Source organism: Lissotriton helveticus, chromosome 2_1 (genome assembly GCF_964261635.1).
Source record: "Lissotriton helveticus chromosome 2_1, aLisHel1.1, whole genome shotgun sequence".
NCBI lineage: Eukaryota > Metazoa > Chordata > Amphibia > Caudata > Salamandridae > Lissotriton > Lissotriton helveticus.
The window spans coordinates 523,854,270-523,874,100 of record NC_136059.1 but is presented as its reverse complement, the minus strand read 5'-3'; the positions used below and the strand labels follow the sequence as shown (position 1 = coordinate 523,874,100).

The following is a 19,831-nucleotide window of genomic DNA, read 5'->3' as shown; positions in this document are numbered from 1 at the left end:
GGTACTTCTTTCAACCTCAAGGGAGCCACAACCAATGGGGAAATGTCTAAGACTATGCCAAGGTGGAAGTCTAAAAGTAGTTCAGGGGATGACAGTGCCGCTGGGGACTATTCAGAGTACAAGTCAGGGAATGTGGCCAAATAAGGCAGAGCGGTTGAATACAGCCTGGATTGTATGGAAACCACAGTGATGGTGTGGAATTCTCTGTAAAGATATTGTGATCACGAACATGTGTTCTGGAGTAATGCTTGGATGACCTCAGTGATGAAGCATGTTTTTAGGTAACGTGTCCAGTGCAATGGTAACACTCTAAAACCTATTACAGGCAGCGCAGAAGTTAGGCAAGTAGCTCATATTTGTGTCTTTGGTTTTTCAGCGTCTTTCTCTGAAGAATCAGTGACAGAGAGGATGTGCACGTTCTTTGCCGAAAGGTTAGTGCCACATGTGTTCTAACTTGGAAAAAAATGTATTACGGTTCCCTTAAAAGCTGTGCATGTCTCCTAGGAGAAGACACAATTATAGTGAAACTTTGAGATACTAGCCTTCATGATCTAATTCGAAATTTGATTAGACATGATCCTCAAACTTAATATAAAGGTGAATAACAAATGATGCTTGCTTCTCTTTCTGAGTCAGAGTGATTTGGCTTAGGATAGACCACAGAAACTACAGATGGTGTGCTGTAAACTTTTGGTGGTAGGTGCTTGTTCATCCTCTGGTGGTACCCGGTCTATCTGAAAGTGTTGACAGGTAGCATATCTTATACTTTCCCTCAAGTAGAGGTGGCCTGCGTGTTCCTAGACAGTGTCAAAAATATAGCAGGATAACACGCTTAGGAACATGAGTTACTGGTTGGTTGATAGGCTCTTAAGGGGTGTGACGACTTGATAAACCTTGTGTATCCATGGGGTCCTTAAGAGACGAAAGGTCAGGACTTCAAATTTGTAGCTGTATAGGTGCGTGAATTACTTGAGCGTGACAGGAGGTGGAGTAAATGAAAGGTGATGAAAGGCAAGAGGGCAGCAAGCTGGTATGTGAGTGAGGATGAAAGTGTCAAATGAAAAAAGGGAAGGAAAGCAAGTGAGGACAGAAGCAGATGACTGGAGGGAAAAAAGCGAGTTAGGGAAACAAGGTTTGTGTAGGACTTCCTCTTGAAGCCTGTCACAATAATATAAGGGGAACAGTAATGAGATACTGACACACCATTAGCTTGATGGACAGCCCTTCTAAGTAATGACAAACCACAAAAAACATAAGAGGCAAAGGTTGAAGAGAACTTACTCAAAGCCCACTCTCTCAATATTATTACACTTGATCTACCTAAACTAGTCATTTATTACATTGTCTCTCGGGCTAATAAAGCAGTCTGTAGAAAGACCTAAAAAGGCAATCCTAAAATAAAAATATAACATATGTATATTTGATTAAGGAAACACATAACTCATAAACAAAATCAATATTGTGCTGCAAAAGAACTAACCCACATCCATTTATTCGTACCACTACATAAAACAGACATGAAATAACATTAAAAAACAAATAAAGATGAATTAACCATACAATGTTTCATAAAAATCCTATCTGCAGAACATTTTTAGAATTTCAAAACGAAATGATCAAATGCCAAGATGAAATCTTGTTTGTCCTATAATCAGAAGACTTTAGAGGTCAAACAACAGATGAATGTAACAAAACGTTGGGTGTGGAAGGCACAGAACAACATCGATTGTCGTCAGAAGTACAATGGCTATGTTGTCCAGAGTACTAATATTCCAACGCACACTGGCCTGGTCAACTTCAAGTTTTTCATCTCCGTTCTTCTCACTAAGAAAACTGATTGAATAGTTTTCTTTAACACCTAGGACATTTTGTGGCATAAATCATTGTAGCATGTAGTGAGTAGACTTACTTTTCTATGTACTTTGCAAGACTTATTGCTTTCTGATTTGCTTTGTGCTCGTTTCTTGCTGTATGCCCTGGGATACATTTGATCGCCTTTGGATTGAAAGCATTTGAAAATAGCTTCATTGGCGTATAGCTGAAGTGCAGGTAAAACACACTAAGGGCTGATTTTCACTTCCACTCTGCTCTGGTCAGTGACTTCCCCACAACCCTCTCCTGGGTACTTTAAATACAGGGGTGTCAAGCAGGACAACAAATTCAGATATTGCCTACTACCTGCCTTCCAGTGCAGGGTATTTGATCAAGGACTAAGTATGCAGTTAATTACCAAAGATTGCCTGTGACTATATCCCAAAAAGAAGGAGGAGTTCTTTCATTAGGTCATGAAAACACTAGTTGACTTGCGAAATGCTTTTAACATGTACTATTTTAGTCCTTATAATACATGGTCACTCCAGTTACACTCCTCCAAAAAGCCATAAATCGTGGTACCTTTCTCCTTCATATGAATATAAATTGATGCAAAAGTGCAATAATCGAGCTAGAAGTGCACAATTAACTCTGACAATGCACAGGTAGCAAGGTGTTGCTAAAACATACAACTTAATGCAAGACACTTAAACAAATAACTATGGCTTATTATGTGCGGTAACACCGATTCCTTTTCATGGACTACAGCCATTCAACAAAAACATGCTGCCATTATTGACTCCTTTCTGCTAAGGATTATACGCTTCAAGAAAGTGCTTCATAAGACTTGTAAAGCCCCTGCTCGTTTTTACTGCTGAAACAGAACCTGTAATTCGGCTCCATGCACGGATTTTCAGTGTCTACTGGCAGCAGACATTGTGATGTCACAATCCAACTGTAATAAGTTGTTACAGTTGAGCAGCTACCTCATTTTCTTATTACAGTAGACTAGTTATGTCACAATTAAACTGTAGAAAGATAATTAGAGACATGTTTTTACAGGATTGCAGGCTCTCATTTATTATAATTGTAAATAGCACGTCATGCTGTTCTGAAATACTATAAACAACCAGCAATGTCTCCTCCATTAAGGCGCAGGAGCGTCGCCCCACTGCTTTCCAGCAGTGCAAAAAAGGAAAAATAGAATGATAATAACACTGTGTTATTATAATTGTATTTTTCTGTGCAGAAGCCAGTTTTGGGGCCGGTGGGTTGGCTGTCATCAAAGCCAGCAAGGGGAGGATAGGTTGAAGCACTTAAGTGCGCATGATGGTTTGGCCGGCCAGTCATGCGCACTTAGCATGTTCTACACAGCCTGGGTGGAGAACATGCACAGGCTCCCACTCCCTGTCTGAGCTCCTAACCAGGCCGCTCAGACCAATCACAGCAGCGTCGTGATTGGCTAGGTGAGTCTGGGAGCCTGTCTGCCTCTGGTTTACAGAAGAGGTGGAGGAGAAGCGGCGGCCTGCCGGCAGGTAAGTGATATTTTCTTTTTTCAATTTTCTTTTTTATTTAACCCCACCCCCTCCTCACCACTACTTCACCAGAGCAGCCACCACTGTAAACACGTCACCATTTCCCACTTCATGCCGCTAAGCTGCATCCACCATGCTGGATTTCAACACATCTTGTTAAACACACTTTGTTTCTGCAACAAACGTTCAACCACTTGCGTAATGCAGAATGATAGGGGCTCCGCCCCGTAGGTCTCAAATATTTACAAGGTTTGTGCTTAAGCACAGCCTCATCGACGGGTGTGGCCGCACTGTCCCACGAGGGGGGAGCGGTTAGTTCTCTGCATTCAACATGTTCAGGGCACAAGTCGTAAAAAAAGATGTGGGGGGACGCTGTCACCGGAAGTGACATCACGACAGGAAGTGACATCACGAAAGGTGCCGAGCTCCTCGTCCCGGAGAGGCCAAAGAGTGAAGTCCAGCTGTTTGGCAGGGGGGATGGCGTCCCCCCCGGTAAAATAAGTGGGGGGACGCCGTCCACCCGCGTGGTACCCCGACTCCAGCCCTGAACATGTTGAACACCGCTCCACAGCCATAAAACAGAATGTTGCCACACTTTGGTTTTATTTCTGGTGTTTTGCAACATTTCAAGAAGATTTTGCGGATTTCTCCCCATCACACAAATATAGACGAACTTGGAAGATACGTTAGAGGGCTATAGCTGAACTTCCTATGCTAATTAAACGCGCGCCCACCGGTCCGAGAGCAGCAGGCACCGCAGAGAGAGCCTGTTAAAGAGTAAGTAGGGCAAGCTCGCTCTATGTGAAGGATTTGTACAAATCAGGCGAACTGCTGCCTGCAGGAACAGGAACAATATGTTTAAATTTAATTTGGCACTTGGCTGTTTCACTGACGCTTGTTAAATGTAATGCTCTTAAGAGCTGCTTCAGTCACGACCATCATCACCCGTATTCTTGCCTCGCTTTTTCTTTTTTGAGAAAAACAGACGACGATTCGAAAGCATTTCCTGCCTACACAGCCATTAGATGAAGCGTACAAAGTGTACAGACACAAACAAACCAGAGTTCAAAACAGTAACGTGGGATCACGAACATGAAAAGAAAAAAATGAACAGTCATAGAGATCTAAAGAATGTTTCATAAAATAAATAAATTGTACAATCTGTAACGAGAACGTGAGGAATTCGGCTTGGAGGGTCCTAGAGCAATCATAGTTACTGGGCCACAGGTGTAATAAATGGCATCTTTTACCTTTGGTGTCCTGGGGACCCGAACTACAGACCCTCAGGACAGAGGCCAAATAACCCTTTTAGCACTGTACCCCCCATTTCCCTCTGGATTGTGAGGCGCAGCAGTGTAAGGCTTACCCATGGAGGTGATGGGGGTGAGAAACATTGGCCTCAGTGATGAAACCATTACACTAAATAGAGCTATGTCCAGTCAGGCTTTTTTTTTTTAAAAAAGGAACAATACATTAGTAGACACATGTAAATATTATATACAACTTCACGAATACGTACAAAATACCAATTTGAAAAAAACTTCAGGAACTTTCTCTAAAATGCTTTGCAGAGAAACTTTATGGAAGTCAACTATTCCCCTAAATGCACACTAGATTCTGTAGTAGGCCTGTTCAAGGTTTGTGTAACTCCCCAAAGTGACAAAAAAACTTGGCTACTCTACGGTGAGTTCCGCAAGCGGTGGAGTCTTCTTAGGTCATGCGGTTCGCACTGATTTTTAGTGCCGGGTCTTTTGTCCTGTGCTGGAAAAATCAGCGCGAACAACACCAGGCGCAGTGCACGAGGGCACTGCTTCTTTCTGCCGCTCGAGTAAATGTTCTACTCGAGCGGCAGGTTTCTCAATGTGAATGGAAGGTGCTACGACACCCACGGCCAGGAAGGAGAACATATGAAGACAATGGTCCTTTCATTCTCTGTCCTAAGCATGTACAACCTCCAATGGCCCAAAGAGGGCTGAAGGAAGCCTGGGGCAATAACTCTGTAAACCTAGTACAATATAACTCCAACAGTACAGGTTAAGAGTTGGTGTCCGTCTATTCCCTCCTACTGTTCTTCTCAACTGTTCTCTGGGCATGGGCTTAAAATGGAGGTGGATAGCTCCAGAAGCTTGAAGTCTCTACCAATCCACACATGCCACAGTGCCTCCCCACCATTAACTGGCATTTCCATGGAACAAGAAGAATAAAGCTGGAGGTTTGAAGGGCACTGCAGCAAACTCTCCTATTTCCTCCCCCCCTCCCCCAATCAGGTCTGGTTTCTTCCCTTCAAGAGTCCAAAGGCCCCGCCTCTCCCCTCCCCATTCCGTTGTGATTTTAGACCGATGTTCACCTGCTCTCCCTTTGTCCCATGCACTAACATACTGACAGGCGTTGCCAGGGCAATGTGGGTAATCACTTTGTTCTGCCAGCAAAACTTTGATATTGTGAAACCGGTCTACAACCGCTCTATCTCGGTGCCCCAGAGTACACCCTGCGCAGACTGCAGATAGTGCAGAACTGCGCAGCGCGTTTACTGCTCAAGATCCCTCGCAGACAATCAGTGAGGGCTGGACTGGCTAGCCTTCATTGGCTACCGGTCCGCCAGAGAGTGCTTTTTAAGGCAATGTGCATAGCCCATCAAGCTTTCTGGGACACTGGCCCCAGCATTACTCGCGACCTAGTTACTCATTACATTCCCAACAGAAGCCTTCGTTCCAGCCAGACCTTTCTAGCAGTGGCTCCGAGAATAAAAAGATCCAGATCAGGTGGCAGGACGTTCGCCCACAATGCGTCCAGAACTTGGAATTCCCTGCCACTGCATCTCAGAGCTAATCCCAACCTAGCTGTGTTTCGTAAACAATTAAAAACCTTCCTTTTTAACCCCCCCTTTTAAATCCCAGCTCTCTTCTTCCCTCAGTTCTCCGGTAGGTTCTGGTTATTCTAGCGCTTGGACGCCTCCGGGCAGCAAATCGCGCTCTATAAGTCCACATCTATTCTATTCTATTCTATTCCAATGGAAGCTCTAAACTGCAAGCTAAACAGTAGAATAATATATAGGCTCATCAGGGTTCCTCAAAGTATGAATACCATTAAGGCTGGCTCAGAGAAATATGTCCACTTTTACAAATGCATACGCCTACATAGACTAAAACAGAATGTTTGTGACTCAGAAATTGTGAAGAAAAAACACACCAATGCCTTTACAAACATTTGCGAGTCAAAAGTTCTATTTTAGATACGCTTTACCTAAACTGTAAAAACTGTTTAAACACCACACATCGTGTAATTCACCCAAGAATGAAGGGGACATTTGTGGATAAATTCCCAATTTCATGATAAGGCATTATCAGGTCACATCCAATGTAGTGTGGCTACCCCTACTACACTGCTTCATGCATGAGATGCCAGGCTGGGTCAGACAAGCTGTTCTTCTCTGAGCCTCAGAGTGCACACATCCATGAACATGCGTTGCATGCAACCGCTCAGATCACTTTATGTAAGCTGTCACAGCATCTGGCAATTTAAAAATGGTAGGCAAGGACAGTCACAGGCCAAACCCAATTTAAAAGAAGCTCACAGTGGTTGAGACTACATTATGGAGACTCACACATATTAGAGGTCCACAAATGACAGATAAAGAAAACAAAAGGATAGAGGTTTTTCATAGTACAGGATTATCCTAGAGAACATAGATCTAGGAAGATACGTCAAATTAAGGTAGCCAAAATGTGGACAATCTCATACTTGAATTACTTAGTAGCTAGAGCACAAAATGTTTTGTGCATTCTAGTGTCACTTAGATTCACAAAAATGTGCATTTACATTCTTACATTACAGTGGCTTGATTCAAAGAAGCAGATTCATTAATTTTTTTATGAAAGGACAACACATTTCTGCATGCACCCACTTGAAGGACTTTTCCACATGAGTAATTCTACATTTAGGGAGGGAAGGAGGTTTTACAGTGGGTTGGCCATGCTAAGTTCTACAAACACCAATAAAAAAAGGTTTCTTTCCCAAAAATGTAAAAAGTTAACAGCTTACCAGTGGTAATTGATGTGTGAAAGTGGTGGAGAGAAAATACCAAGTGAGAAAGTGAAGACATCCCAACCTCCTCAAGGGGGTTCAGTTCTCTACTAAGAAATTAAAAATAAAATGGGACCCAAAGGCTCAAAGTTCTCAAACAACTGTATTGAAATCCAGAGATAATTTCTACTAGTGGGCAACACGCCATATACTTTTCGGCAATATGCGCCGTGAGTCTTCGTTCTAACATTAGAGGAGACACTGGACAGGAGAAGACTGTTCGTAAATTGATTACTTTGAAAGATTGTTAACACTGAGCCCGAATTACGTGAATGAGATGCACTATACTTGGATTTTGGTTTTATGGTGATTTTTATGAATGAAGAAGTGGTTGCTTATAATGAATATGTTGCTCAAGCCCTGAGGACATCTTTTGGAAATTATACCATAGAGTAAACACGTGTTGGCTGTATTATCTGAGAATGGAATTTGTGTGTAAACAAGTCTTCTTAAGAACAACAGAATACGAGAATAAAGACTGTGGACTAACACTTGATGTCATCAATTTTTTATGGACTTACGATCAGAAATTTGATTGTATAATACAGAGATTTATATATATTGTGTTACTGCTCAGGGAACCAATCTTTGTTGAAATCCAGAGGTGCTGATTAGGGGAGGCTCATCAAGAACTGGAACTCTGATGACGGACCCAGCAAGCCTGACCCTCCACAGGAATGTTGAGGTTCCTTTGGCTCAAGAAAAGTAGAAGAAAACAGTGGCAAAATAGTCATTTTTCAGCATATGTTCCTAAAATGCCTAAAAAGAGACAGACAGCTCAGAAAATGAAAATTCACAAGACCTATTGTTTTCATAGTATCCTTCTTCGTTTCTACATTTTACCTTCTTTCATCAGATCTGGACCAGATACCACGGTAGCTGTCTACCAGACCTAATTAATATATATTGAAATACATAAAACAACACCTCAAGGGGCTTTGGGTCAGAGCCCTTCAGTCATGAGTTTGTTGTGGCATTGTTCATTGTGGATCAATCCACTGCACAGTGTACACAGAGTGGGGAAATAGTTGGCATTGGTTAATATTGTTTTATTGGCAGGGCCATTCAGATCACCCTACCGCACAGCGATCCCTTGTTTAAAGTGCCAGCAATGCTGAGACATAGCATTACGTCTCTTATGTGCGGTCCAGATTTAGAAGTCATTGGTCTAGGACATCCGATCACTAGTGGTTGCTGAGTGGCACCTTCCTGCAATTTTGAAGGGCTGTTTCTCACACAACAAGCAGAAGTTAACTGCAGGGGTTGCAGGTAAGCTGCTGGAGCATGCTGTGAAGCCCTACGCTTTCAAGCAAGTGCAACTCCCAGGGGAGGAGAACTGCATGACATATGCTATGGTTTGGGACAACATGTCCATGATGGCACCAGTGCTTAATTTGAGCATGTGGCTTCTGGTGCTCAGGACTGGCTCTTGGTACAGTCACCACATGGTGGTGCTGTCTTTCTTATTTTGAGATGCGAACAACAGTGTTCAATAAGTCAACATGCATTAAAAATAAATAACACATGCTGCTCATACCATTATTATAGTGTTGGATGGCCCTGAATAGTCTAAATTGTCACACCTGTAGGTGACCTATAGTGTGATGGTGAGTAGTTGTGTAGGTTCTGTCATTGCAGCTCTGGCAGGGTCAATGGCTGGTTTAGGCTGCAGTGACCTCCCGAAAAAAGGCCTATGCACTTACATTTTTACAAATTAGGGACTGGATGCCATGCCTACAATGTGTCTGTTCTGCAGGCTCTCTGTCCTGCCTACCACACCACCCAAGATTTTGTCTTACGCTCAGTGCAGTCCTGGAGCTATGTTAAAAGCGCAGAGAAAAATGGAAAAGGTTCCTCAAGAAGATGTTTCACAACAAGGGCCAAGATGAACCTGATTCAGATAGCAACAAATAAGATGGGGCCAGACTTGGTAATGAGTAGCAGAGTCCATAATGGGATTCACTTCAGCGGTGACACCAGAAAATGTACATGGTCCCTTAAAAATAAGTATTGATGGAAACAGTAGCTGAGGAGGTGCAAGGTCAGTCAATCAATCAGGGAATTGTTGGCGCGCTACTCACCCATGAAGGTCTCAAGGCGCTGAGGGAGGGAGAGTCCGCAGATCTGTTTGGCCGAAGAGCCAAGTCTTGAGGGTCTTCCTGAAGGTGTTCAGGGAGGGGGCGCGTCCTCGTTCCAGGTCTTGGCTGCAATGTGAGAGAAGAATCTTCCGCCTGCTCTGGCTCTCTGGATGCGCGGGGTTTCAGCCAGTGCGAGGTTGAAAGATCGGAGGATTCTTTTGGGTACGTGGAAGATGATTTTGTCATTGGGTAGCCTGTAAAACACTAATTCTTGGGGCCTAAGAAGGAAATAGATCAGAGTCCTACTTAATATTCAGATGCAGTTGCTGTCATCTGTGCAGTAACTTACAGCACTCCATGACGGCCCCTGTTGTGCAGCAGATTTCCTTAGTTCCACCACTAATTTTATGCCTATTTTCCCAGCTTCAGTACAGACTAGAAGTGTTATAGTTCAGGAAAACGCCAACAAAACCAGATGGAGCACAGCAGATATTTTTAGTTTTTCATGTGAGAGCTGTGGATTACTTCCTTTGTGGCTTACCAATGTTTTCCCTTTTCATGATGATGCTCATTCAGCCTCAGCTGACAACGCCAAGATAAGGTTCAACTCTGATTCCTTTTTCCCTTACACTGGTGACCAGCTGGAAGGTGGCAATTTTAAAGCGGTGCAGTCTTGCTTATTTACTCTGCTCAATCACTGAAAGAGGGATGTATGGTGCCTCTAAGGTCCCCAGCACCACAGTTTTATGATGCTGTATTTTTGGCTGGCGAGCAGCTGCAGGTGTGCTGATTCTAGTGTGAACATTGTTGTTGGGAAGCACTCTCACTACTACCAATTACTAAAACGCTCTTAAAATTGCAAGGGTGCATCATATTCATGTATTGAACTGCACTCGCATATATTCTGTTTTGCTGTAATTCGTGTTATTAGAGAGGAGAGGGGAGAGGGGAGAGGAGTTGGCCTAACGGCTAGGGCGTTCGACCTCGGACCTGGGGATCTGGGTTCGAGTCTCGGTAACGACGCCAAAACCTCCTGTGATTCAGGACAAATCACTTAATCTCCCCTTGCCTAAAATGAAAGTGTGTCCTCATGTAACGTAACTGGAAAATATGTAAAGCGCTCTGATACCCGATTCCATTCGGGTCTAGTTCGCGCTATATAAAACTCTGCAAAAAAAAACATGAAGTTTATATCTTCATATAAAATCAGTAGAATGAAACTAATGTTTTTTTACAGGAATGATCAGGATTTTGCACATGTTTACAGAAATCATGTAATCATGCATGTGCATTATGAATAATAGGCAATACAATTGTACTCACTGTTTAAAAATGATTCATATAGAGGCTTGGGTAATGGGTGCACATTAAAGAACATTCTTAGTTTAGTCAATTGTAGGCCTAACTTTCGTTTTTCTTAAGTTTTGTTTCTCCTCGTTTGCTCTCAAGGTGGGAGTTAATTAAAATGTATGTGTGTGTAGAAACTTTTCTTTCACCCATACTGCAGGTGCAGGAATTCAACCTAGGTATTTTAGACTTCAGAAGATACATGGGAGGAGGAGAGAAATGTCTTTGAAGAACTTGAACAGAGAGACGGGACGACACCTTAAGTGCCTGGTGTAACCTGGGAACCACGGTCGTTGGAGAAGGCTTCAAATTAATTGAAGTCTGTGAAAAGTTACTCAAGGAAGGGGTACATGGAATAGCGTACCATGCGACTTGTTAGGGGTATAACTGTCTTTCTGTAATAGGCACTGGGGCAGATTTGAAGGACTTCTGCTTTGGACTGAGGAAAAGGGAGCATCTTAGAACGAGCTCTGTGGCTTTACGCTACTTGAACCATTTAATGTAAGTGTACTTCTTAGGAAGTCAACGCGTGCGGACACCTTTGAGAGGGATTCAACTGGGAAGTTGGGTAGGAATGTCACTCTAGAGGTAGAGTAGGGACAGACTATTCTTTTAATTCCTGAAGTACAAATAAAAAGGGATTTGGACACAGCGTTTATACTTAGTTGTGTTCTGATTCTGGATTTCATTGTGTTATGCTTATTGTGCTGAATGAACTATGTTCATAGGCTTGGATCTGTATTAGTATTCATGTATCTTTATACTTGGACATTGAGGTGTGTCTATATTCTGTTATTTTTGGCTTTGTACTAAATTAACAAAACCTAAATCCAGGGTCTGTGTTGCTTTAGTCAGACGGGAAGGGAAGATGTATAATTGGTAATTTTATCTTGCTCCCTTCTACACTTCTTTAGCAGGCAACAAAGACCATCAGCCAGGGGTTCCTAAGTTAATCTAGGAAGTAGAATCTGGCGACCTTCACTAACATTGTTTTTGCTCTTTCTCCTTGAGGTTTGTCTAAGCCCCTTCTCTTAGCTCATCCAGAGGACGGGCCCCCCACTATATCTCCAGTAGCAGAACAAACACTAGATTGTTAAACTCTCTTCCCCAAGAGGGTTGACTACTTAACTAGAGTTACCTAAAAGAGAAAAGATAACAAGCTTGGCATAGCAAACATGTCTGGGTTTACTTTGGTAATGGAGGCAAACATCAATTGTGCATGACTCTGTTTAAGAGACCAACTCAAGCACGCATCAAAGCTGCCAATATAGAATGGCCCTTTAAAGCAAAGCCTATTGGCTTTGTCAATCTTTGCTTTGTAAACCTTCCATGTCTATAGAGATCCTCCACCATATGTCCTGCACGGGAATCTCATTGAAATGGACAGAGTAGAATGTATTCAACAAGCATTTTCAATGCAATAGGTTTTGAATTGACGAGAGCTTAAGCTATTGGCAATGCAATAGCTTAAATTCTCGCAAATGCGAGACCTATTGCATTCTCCATTGGCTGCCAATCCGGGAGAAGATAAAGTTAAAATCTCTGTGCATTGCCCATAAATCTCTGCAGGATAAGGGTCCTCCTATTTTGAAAAGCTTAGAGACCCCCTATAAGGCTAACAGGACTCTCCGCTCGGATTGTGAATGTTTAGCCAAAATTCCCAGAGTGAAGAGGTCACGAACAGGAGGCCGTCGATTCTCCGTTAATGCAGCGACTCTGTGGAACTCATTACCATTGAAGATGCGAGCTGAAACCTGCTATCTGCGGTTTCGGAAGCTTCTAAAAACCTTCCTCTTCCCACAGGTCCCCTAACTTAGTTCTTTCCCCCCAGTAAATTTGGTTCTATAGCGCTGGGATGCCCGGGTAACCATGCGCTTTATAAATCTGCTTCCATTCAAATATTTGTTTTTTTACTAGCGCCCATGTAGCGCTTTCACATTCATGAAAGCCACGCCCCTTTCTTTAGACAAGCCGTGTCTAAAGAAAGGGACACGTCCGACATTAAAGTGAAACCGCTGCATGGGGGCTTTGACAATAAAAAGCATCTGTTTGTCAAGTTGACAAACAGGTTCTTTTTGGGATAAAAGCACACATGCCTCGCTTTCACTTTAATGTCCTCCGCATACCTTTCTTTAGACGTGGGTCTGTGTAAACAAAGGGGCGCGGCCTCTATGAACGTGAAAGCGTTGCATGGGAGCTAGTAAACAAAATAAATAAATAAGCTCGGCCACTAAATGGGAACTATGCTGCTAAAATAAATAAACAAACAAATGCGGCCACTATAGTTAAAGCAGACCACCATTAATAAAAATTAAAATAAAAGCAGGCGGCGAGCTGCGAGGTAGTGGGTGGAATAGGGAACAGCATTATATAAAATAGTGCTCAATGACTTATAAAGCAGACCATGTAACAACACCAGTAAAAGCTCCAGTCGTTATGGGAGGTAACAAATGCAGACAAGGCGGTACCAAGGAGGGACTAACAAGCCTAATACGACTCAAAAGCCAGCGTTTACGAAGGACAATGACACAAGCTACCCATGAAAACGTGGTAGGCCGGGGAAACACATCCTGGCACCCCAAGTGAAGTTCCACCCTCTCAAGAATGTAATTGGGCCCTAATGGTCCCAACCAATGTCAGATGTAATTTACAAGCAATGTAAAGACCTTGAATCATTTGCATAGCATTACAGACACTACTAACCACAAATAGGCATGTAGGATAGATAAACATTTCAAAAGTTCCTCAACATAATCCTGATAGAGCACTTATAAATAAACATAATAACTTCTATTAAAATTCAGATAGAAGTCCCAAGCACAGTTTAGTGCCTTGTATGTTTCGTCTTCCTCCACAGCCAAGATCTCAATGGCCTACCGTCACAATTGTATATTATGAAATGGTCGTGTAAACTTCTAGATTAAAGACTGAATTAAATTATATCACTTCCTCCTCCATGACCATGGTCAGCAAGTTTAAGGCAACTGTGTCACCTGGTGGCTTCAGTTTGCCTCTTGTGCTTCCTTGTATATAATAATACAGAAGTACATGTGCTGTGGGATTGAATTTTGCAAAACCCTGTTTTTGCAAAAGCAGTTTAAGTTTGTTTACACAACTGATGAAACACGACCAGATACATTTCAAGGATAGGCTTGTTTATCCAGCTAATTTTAATGATCCCAACTCAAAAAACAGACTCTGGCACATCTCATAGTTCTGCTACTAGGGAGGCATCTCCAATAAAGGTACTTACAAGGTTGTGTACAGAACATGGATAATCATTGGGTCACTACATCACATTCTTCAACGAAGCCTTGGTACAGAGATGTTATGTTATGTTAAAAAGCTATTTTATAGCGCACGGCTACTCACAAGAGTGTCCCGGCGCTTTGGCAAAGAGAAAAAAAGGTCAGTACATAACACAGTGCTCTACACAGATGGCAAGGCTGTTACTGGGTGAAAAGCCACGTCTTCAGATGTTTACGGAAGGCAAACAAGGTGGACGTCGATCGCAGGGCAATAGGAAGCCTATTCCAGCAGCAAGGGGCCAAATAACGAAAAGAGCGGCCTCCAGTACGGGCACGCTTAATTATGGGGACAGTGGCTTTAGCTTGTTGTGCAGACCTCAAGGCTCTCTTTGGAACATAAAAGGCCATCCGTTTCCGGAGGTACTTAGGGCCGATATGGTGAAGTGCCTTGAATGCCAGAGTCAAGATCTTAAAGGTGACTCTCTTGGCAATTGGAAGCCAATGCAATTTCTCCAGCAGCTCTGACGCATGAGCCCTACGCGGCAGACCAAAGATAGCTCTAGCGGCCGAGTTTTGCACAACCTGCAAACGAGCTAAAAGATATTTGGGAAGGCCTAGGTAAAGGGCATTAGCATAGTCAAGCCGTGAGCCTATCCGGGCTTGAACTATGATTTTTTTGTGTTGGAGAGATATTAAAGGGAGGAATTTCCTCATCATCTTCAACATACCAAAGCACTTTCCCGTCAATCCTATGACCTGAGGTCTAAAAGAGAGATCGGTATCACATAGAATGCCCAGATTTTTGGCTTTGAGCGAGGTTTCCCCCGGTGGTGCCATGTCCTGTGGCCACCAGGACTTCCACTCCACATTAGGTGGACTTCCAAAGAAAAGCAACTCCGATTTGTCAGAGTTGCATTTCAGGCTATGTCTCTGAAACCACTCAAATACTGCTTCCAAACACTCCCTAATCTGATCGCCATCGAAATCTTCACCCCTGTTACACGTGAAAAGTAGCTGGGTGTCGTCAGCGTAGGATATGATCTGGGCACCATAAGCCTCCGATACCTCCGCCAGAGGAGCCATATAGATGTTAAAGAGACAGGGGCTGAGAATGGACCCTTGCGGGACCCCTACCTCCAGCGTAGGCATTTCGGCGGAGAACGGAGGTGCCCAGACCACTTGTCGACGGTTGGTAAGAAATGATTTAAACCATTCAAACACCGTCCCTTGTAAACCGATCTCCCATAGTCTCGAAAGGAGACCGGCATGGGGGACGGTGTCGAACGCCGCCAACAAGTCCAACATGACCAGGATCGCCTTCCCACCGCCATCCAGAGTCTCGCGAATAGCGTCAGTTATCTCCAGCAAGGCTGTCTCCGTGCTGTAATTCGCACGAAAACCGGATTGAGAATCGTGAAGCACGTTGTTATTCTCTATGAAGCTGGTAATAGAGAAGTGCACGTGTTTCTCAATCACCTTGGCCATGGCTGGAAGAAGGGAGATTGGTCTATAGTTCGCGTGAACAAGGGGATCTGATGTAGATTTTTTTAACAGCGGTAAGATCAGGGCGTGCTTCCAGGCTGCAGGTAGACACAAATTAACTCCCTGTATTTGCTTTTGTCCTCAGGGTCGTAGCAGCGTCTCCACACTCTTTCCGCCCTCTTGCATTCCTGGCGCATCTTGCCAAGAAGAGGAGTAAACCAGGGAGCCGAGATGTGTTTGCTCACAGGTTTGCCAGTCTTGCCAGGAGCCAATATATAGCCAATAGATCTTTATAAGAAGAGGTCTGTACAGCATTCACTCTGAGCATTTCAAAAGATTTAATACTCAATTCATCAGACGAAATGAAATGGTTTAGCTAATGGATCTGCGGCCAGAGAATGGTATAGTCTGTTTCTCCAGCAAGAAGTATAGTTTATGGCTTCTGCTATGAAACAGGATAGTACATAAACTCTACATTGAGGGGTTCTAAGAAATAAAGATATTAATTTAGGAGGGGGTATGCCTACCAATTGAATGAACACAATGTGGTTAGGTCACAGCACAGGTCGAAGTGAAGGTTTACTTAATCCCTGGTAATTATCGCACAGGTAGTTCCCTAGTGAATTGTGTGCTAAATTCAAGGAGTACCAAGGGGTGTCCCATCTCGCCCCTCCTGTTCGATCTCTATATGGAGCCGTTGGTACAGGCACTGAGGTTAGACGAACGAATTACACCTTTTAGAATAGAGGAATATAGCTGCCAGTTGGCATTGTATGCGGATGACCTGATGGTCTACACTAGTAATCCGGTAGAGGTATTCCCGAGAGTGGAGGAGATCATGGCTGAATATGGTAGACACTCCGGCTATGTGATTAACAACTCAAAGACAGAGATAATGTGCTGGGGAGTTGATGAGTGGGAGGGAGCACGAAGCAGCCAGTTTAAGTACTTGGGCATATTGATAACAGCCGATCTCAATAACATAGTGAAGATTAATATGAAAAAGGTCACTAAGGATATCGACCATCTCTTTTTGAGATGGCAAAACCTTCCGCTAACAATATATGGACGTGTAAATCTGGTCAAGATGGTTATTTTGCCCAAGTTGACATACCTGTTTAATATGATACCCCTAACTTTCCCTAATAAAATCTTGGAAAAAATTCAGGGAAAGATTGGCAGTTTTATTTGGGCAAATAAGAACGCAAGGATATCATGGAAAATATTGAAAAGAAGGCTGTGAAAGGGGGGACTTGCGCTTCCTGATATCCTATGGTATGCCTTCGCTTTCCAACTAAAAAATATACGAAGCCTCCTCACCACCCCGGATGTTTCTAATTGGGGACAGATCCTCAATACAATGGTGGACCGAGAGGGAGTAGAGTAAAAGATAGTTGGGGTATAAAATACTATTCAGATTTTGCCCCAATATGGGATTCCCCCGGTACACCATCTTGTCCCCAGGATATTCTGTCCCTTCCTGTCAGGAGAGTAGGAATAACAACTTGGTCAGACTTGGTAACATCAGAGGGAGTACTCCCCTGGGAGGTTTTGAGATCAAAAATTGGGGACTCCTTTTCTAGGTTTAAATATATCCAACTCTGTTCCTGGTTTTCCGCTGAGAAAGAGAACATCGGCGGTAAGTGGGACATTGAGTTTGCTCTCCAATCCTCGGGCTATAAGAAAAGGGAAGTGGGACTATGGTATAGGAAGCTGATGGAGGCAGATGTAATGAGGGTGCCTGTAATTCATCTTGTTTGGAGCTGGTCTAGTTTGGATGTTGTCTCGGGCACCGTTTATGATACATCTCTCCAATACCTGTATAAATATGTTAGGTCTGCCTCTCTCAAGAAGAATCACTTCTATGTTGTAAATAGGCTTTACTATACGCCAAAGAAAATTGCAAAGTTTGTTAGCCCACCCCGCCTGTGCCCTAGATGTGGTATGTCAGAGGCGGATGATATCCACATCTTTTATGAATGTTCTATTCTGGGGATCTTTTGGGGTACTGTGGAGAAGGCTTTGGATAGTGTTTTTAAAGTGACATTGAGATTGAACGCTGTAAGGGTCTGGTTTGGTCTGGATACGGACCTTATTGGTAGATTTAGGGGGACACAGGTTGCTCTATTCTTCACTCTTATAGTCCTTGCACGTAGAAAAATCTGTAAGCTGTGGAAAGATCCTAGTCCTCCCCTATATGATAACTGGCTCTGGGCTATCTTAAGAATGGCACATTTTGAATATAGAATGCTACGAAACACCAATAGTATTGTCTGGCAACCCCTGATAGACTGGGGTGTAGAAATGAGGCTGATGTAAGGTCCTGAGAATGTCCTATGATTACACCTGGCCCCAGAATAAAGGGGCAGCCGGGATGGCTCCAGGCAAAGCAAGAACTTCAGCCCTGGGCGCCCAGGATGGATTAGGGTTGCCAGTGTTCGATTGTATTTGCCAAGGGTGAGATGAGGACAAAAAAACAAAAATTTCAAGGAGTACCAATCAACCATAAACAACTAACTTTATTAAAACAGCCAAACAATTTAAAAATATCAATAAATATTTAAGAACAAAAGCAGTAAAAATGGGTATAATCAAATGAGGGGAGTCAGAAGTATGGACTGGTAAGGTTACAAGGCAAAGACACAGAGAAAAGAAAAACATCTAACATAGTAAATGTTCATGGTATACTGGAACCTAAAGATGATTTCAGGCTGTCAGTGAAGGAGCAGGGTTGAGGTAAGTCAAGTGTGTCACACAGGCTAAAGCTTTTCCTTTAAGACTGTTACTTTTCTGGTTATCAAAATCATCCAGAGGGCCTGTTATGATTCTGAAAACAGTGAAGGTCCTTCAAAGTCAGATAAGAGGTTGTAGAACGCCAATTGAAGGTTTTAGATTTAGCAGGAAAAAATCCAAAGGGGACAAATTCATATTTTCATATTTCATAGCTGCCACGATTGACCTGCCACTGGGGTTGCTTTGCATCTTGTCCCTTCCGAAAGTCTGCCCTTTGGACTGTCGCTCTTTTTGGTTCTCAGAATCCTCCAGCAAAGCAAGGCACAACACTGTAGCTGGGCTGGGTTCCCCAATGACAGATACCTTCACTATGAGGTCCCATTGAAGCATTTATTTTGCAGTAAAAAGCTAGTTGGCCAAGTCTGGAAATTTCCCTAGGGAACCATCAACACTGTCCCAGTCTTTAGAAATGAAAAAGCAGAAGTCTCAAACGTTTGACGCTGGCAATGACAGTATCTTCTGTCCATTGGAGCCCCTATTTGAGATTTCTACTTTTAGTTGCCATCTATATCTGTATCCGGTCAGTTCAGCATGCCTTTTCCTGGCCGCCAGGAGGCAAAATATTCATGCCTAATCTGGAATGCTAATTAAAGTGACTGGAGTGGAAACAGACCGTCAAACACATTTTAATACCAATTTGCTCTGACAGCACAAAGTACACCTTTTAAAAGTTACTTTTCCAATACATTAAAAATCTACTTTCACAACTGAATTACATGTGTGAATAGAGTGTGAAATAACGGTTTATTCAAATTTTATATTTTCTCAAGCAACATTACAAAAAACTTTTTTTTATTAATAGGCATGCTCAGGAGAAAAGGCAACTTTAGCAACTTTCACTGCGAAAGAAGGAAGCATACTTTTTTAAAATGTTTAATATGTTCCCCTTTTATACAATAAACATCCAACCCGGTGGGCTTGCAGGACACACAAAGATTATTTACCACATGTATAAAAATAGTTTTTCTGCATGGAAAAGCACTTTTCCTTTACATGATTCACTGCAGTGGTTTAACCCGCAGCCTACCCATGAAACAATGGTGGAGCCATACACCTCAGTCATGGCGCTTTCTATACGCTGAAAAACCTTGTAAACTTTAAACCCTTCATCCTCATCGAAGACTTCAAGACAGCTGTGCAATCACTAGTCCTACCCAGGCTGGACTATGGAAACGCAGTGATCACGGACCACGCAAAATCTTACCTAACCCCATTTAAAGCTACTCTCCATGCGGCGACCAGACTTAAATCGGGGGAAAAGCTCTTTGACCACATCACTCCCACCCTCAAGGAACTTAACTGACTGCCAATAGAGGCAAGGGCCATTATAAAAACTGCCTGCATAACCCATGAAGTACTCTGCACTGAAAAAGACAATGTACCTCGCAAATAAATTATCAAAAGCCAGTCAAACGAGACACCAACAAAGCTCAAACAGTTTACTCATGTTCCC

At 43.0% G+C, this 19,831-nt stretch overlaps 1 protein-coding gene across 2 annotated transcripts in view; it reads right to left on the bottom strand.

Annotated features, from left to right (window-relative positions):
* Positions 1–19,831, bottom strand: part of MAST4 (microtubule associated serine/threonine kinase family member 4) — a 1,958,993-nt gene that overhangs the window by 1,580,437 nt on the left and 358,725 nt on the right. The window lies entirely within an intron of this gene.